General features: G+C 39.5%; 1 long non-coding RNA gene across 1 annotated transcript; it reads left to right on the forward strand.

Annotated features, from left to right (window-relative positions):
• The first annotated feature begins 337 nt into the window (after positions 1-337).
• On the forward strand, positions 338-3903 carry LOC141941243 (uncharacterized). The gene is made up of 2 exons (XR_012628256.1): positions 338-530; positions 3487-3903. It is a non-coding gene; the product is annotated as an uncharacterized LOC141941243 (long non-coding RNA).
• Positions 3904-4249: the final 346 nt, after the last annotated feature.

Raw genomic sequence — 4249 nt, forward strand, 5'->3', positions numbered from 1 at the left:
GTTGTGTGAAAAACAGCAGTAAAGAACACCACCTGCAGAGTGTGGTGAGCATGTGAGCAGTAAACAGGCAAAACCTGAAGGTCAGTAGGATGTAAAAGTAAAAACGAACCTATGTAAACAAGTGGTAATAAATTGGGAGCTTGCATACAGTGCAGTGGCATTTGCTCTTGGCAATGCTCCCCCTTCAACAAACTTGAGTTTGTCATGATTCAGCGTGTCGCCCTGATCCTGACTGGTCCAAGACTGGCATGTTTCTGAGGCAAAAACAGAGGTATTCCTAAATAGATGGAAAATTAAGTATTTTTTTGTTTTTTTCTGCTTTAGCATGTGTGGCCGAAATACCAAGGAAGTGTCTTCAAACTGCTGTATTGCTTATTCATGTAAGGAATAGTCCTCGAATAAAAGCAACGGATTTTTGACTTTGTGTTGAGTAACATTTCAAATGGAGGAAGGAAAAATACATTTATTCAATGATAAGTTCTTTCTCATTTTAAAACAAGACTAGAAGACAATGGTTCAGAAAAGAGCAGGTAAATGCTGAGTTGCATCATAGGCATGGGCAATGTAAGTCTGTCTGCACTTCATCATCATTTTTGCCTTAAACATTTCAATGTAATCTGTGGTATGGTTGTGTGCGCAGTCTGTGTCCACATGGTGCTAGAAAATGAATGCTTTCTACATAGCCTGTGAACAGGAATGCCAATTAGGGTCTGCTGTGCTGGTGATTTCTTGGGTAGACTTCTACTCACTGAAATAACTAATTAATGTCACGTAAGGGATAGAATATGTAAAACAGTATCAACTCAGTCAATTTATCGCAGCTTTGCTGAACTGAGGTGAAAGCTTCCTTATCCTACTCCAATTTGTTGAATTGTTTAGCTCCTTGACTACGAACATGTATTTTCTCTTGTCAAGTCCCTTAGGGAAGATTTTTTTTCCCTTGTATTTTTTGCATCATTACAAAACCTCTGAAAGGTTTCAAAAGTTCTTAACAGATTTAAGAAGATATTTTTTGGTTGTTTCTTTAAAGACTGTCTCCCAGAAGACTTGAGACAATTTCTTTTCAGTTCTCATCTTTGATTTGCTCTAAAGGGCCTGAAAAAAACACACAAAAATTGCAAACACACCTTGCAAGGCTGCTAGAGTTGTTTAGAATGTGATGGTGATTCTGCATTATAGCAGAATATTACATTTTAGATATACCTGCCTGCTTGTTCCTGGTGTGAAATGGGGATTCTTTAAAACGACGTCTGCATCCATGAGATGCTTAAGATTATATACCTTATCAGTATATGTATTTTTTTTGATGTTATATATATATGTATGTAGAGAGAAAGAGTGCATGATTTATGTAATGGAGAAATAAGTTAAAATACAAATAGTATTAATGAGAATACTGGTAAACAATTCAAAGAGTTTAAGATTAATACAATGGCTAGAAATTAGTTTTCTCTTTTGCTGAGATGGCAGACAATCCAGAGCTTGTGTGAACAAAAGGGAAAACAGTCTTAACCTAGACTACCCTTTTTGGCATTTCTTCCCTTTCCCAACCTCCCTCTGAGCTACTGTGCCTAACAACTTCACTTCATGACCTATCTCAGCACTAGCCACGCATAAAGATGTGTACTAGCTCTCAAATATGCCCAAGAAACTGCATCTCAGGCAAATGTCATTGCTGTTGGTGGAAAAACTTATCATTCAGTATTAAATGTTTTTTTTACATAAGGCCTGAGAAAACTGTCTGCTTTATAGGTGCTGCTGATACCCTTAAAGTTACTGTATGACCAACTTGTATGGCTAAAGGGGATGTACATGACTTTGACCTGAGTCTTTGCTCCTTCTGATACAAATAGGAACTTAGGAGGTAGTTTACTTTGACCATGCTGTTTTGTGTAGGTTTCATCATAAATATCTCTCTTAGAAGACGGATGAGTCATTTTTAGTCATCCATTTTTAATACTATGAGAAATGGGATGCCTCCCACCCCCCATAACAGTTTTACTTTATAATATTAAATTCAGTGAGATTTATTAAAAAGGAATAGAGTAGTGAATCTGTGAACAGCTAGTGATATTTCTGAGAGGTCTAGAGAAAAGTAGGCTAAGGTGGAGGATCTAATTGATATCTTCAACTACTGAGAGAGCGCTTACAGGGAAGGCAGAACCACACACTTCTCAGGCGCCCAGAGAAAGGATGAGTGGCAACAGACACAAGTTGCAGCAAGGGAAATACTTATTAGGAAAAAACAAAGCATTCTCTGCAATAAGCAGTAGTCAAAATTGAACAGTTTCCCCAGAAAAGCCAGAATCTCTGTTCTTGGGGATTTTTGAAACTTGGCTGGACAAGGTGCTGAGGAAGCTGCTCTAGCTTTGAAGCTGCGCTGCCTTGAGCAGAGGGTTGAACTACCTCATCTCTAAAGGTCCTCCCCAACCTAAATTACTCTGATTGTATATAGTGATATTTCTAAGTGACCTGTTTCTTCACCTGAAGTGTTAGTTTTGCCCTTTTGATTTAAAAAATAAATGATTTAAACTCATTTTTCCCTGGATTTTGCACCAACATTAGGAAGGATGATACCTCTGTGTGACACTGTTTCTGCATCAGGTACTGAAGCAATTTAAAGATGACTCAGGGTACAGTACTCAGTAAATCCAAATGCTGAGAGTAAGCTAAAAAAAATCCCCCAAAACAAACATAAAACCACACTTCTGATATTTTGTACATTGGTTTTCTTAAATCTAATGAAAGTAACATTAATTTTCCTAAAAGTAGTTTTTAATAATGAAGATTAAACTGGTTAGCATGGTAAATATTTACTTTACATATCATGAGGTTAACATTTGAATTTTTTTTAATAACTATTATAAAATATGTGTTTTGGACTGTGGTCCCTTTTATGTGGTAGAATAGATGCTATTATTGAATTTATAGAGCAGGTTTTTGCAAAAGTCTGAATGTTGCTGTAGATTGATCACATTATTACAGGACATGCAATCAAGCTCACAATTACTCAGTCATAGATATTGGTGCTAAGCTTATATTTGGACAAGCATTTGACATATCAATCAATGTGATACCATGAAAGACTGATTGAAGTTGATCATACCGTAACTCATTTTTGCTATGTGAAAAGAAAAATTAGGGGAGGCTAATGAAAAAAAGCTATTCTCTCCACTTGGAATATTTAGATTCCTCAGAATGTCTAATGTTTTAGAAGTAGTGAATAAAAGTGGCATTGATTCACTGCTTTCCTCAAAGTGTATGAACACAAAACTAGAAAAAACAATTGTTTTGCTGCCGTAGTTACTGCAAGTAAAGACAAATCTACTGGAGATATCAGGACAAACCTATTAACTTACAGCTTTGCCTGTTTATTTCAGAAAGCGCATTAAAGCAATGACTTGGGCACTCGTGTAGTTTGCCTGGCTTTGCTTCTTATCCATGTTTGAAAGATATCTGTGTGAAAAGTCTTGTTTATTTTTTCAGTTTCATGTTTCTGACATCCAGGAAGGAAAGCCCAATACTTTCATTATTTAGAAAGGGAAGTGTAACAGCGATTGGAAACACTCTCATAACATGAAGTGAATATTCATCTTCCTAAGGAACACTTCTCTTTAAGAAAATGTATGAGATTCTGCCATTGGCTGTTTAATAATTCCAGAAGTTGGGTGATTTACACCAGACCTGGAGAGTGCTGTTTGCCTGCCATCTGTCCCGGCTGATCTCTGAATTCCATCTACAAACGTGGATGATTTACAACTTCGCTGATTAATGGCATCTATCATTTTCTTCATAACACAGAGCAATTAATCTCGCCCTGTCCCAGGGGTCCGTCGCAGTAATAGGTTTGGGGGGAGAAGCAGCCCGCAAAAGTCCTTTTGGAAATAACACCCTTTTCGTCTTTTTGTTGTTGTTGTTGTTGTTTTTTCTCCTTTTTTTTTTTTTCTTTTTTTTTCTTTTTATCATTTTTCCCCCTCTCCCGTCTCTCCTCCTTGTTTCACACCCCTGACGGCGCACCAGCTCCAGGAGCTCCCTGTGCCTGCTCCGGCCGTGCGCTCAGGCGCGGTGTGTCCGCGCAGCCCGTCCGCCCGCGGGGCCGGGGCCGCGCTGCGCAGCGGGTGAGCTCGGATCGGGGGGGGATGGGGGGGGCGGGCAGGTGCCCGCTCGGGCCGGGCCGGGCGGCGGCGGCGGCCGCAGCTGCATTGCGGATGGAGCCGCTGGCTCCCGGGGAGGGGCGGCCGCGTGATGC

Source organism: Strix uralensis, chromosome 1 (genome assembly GCF_047716275.1).
Source record: "Strix uralensis isolate ZFMK-TIS-50842 chromosome 1, bStrUra1, whole genome shotgun sequence".
Classification (NCBI taxonomy): Eukaryota; Metazoa; Chordata; class Aves; order Strigiformes; family Strigidae; genus Strix; species Strix uralensis.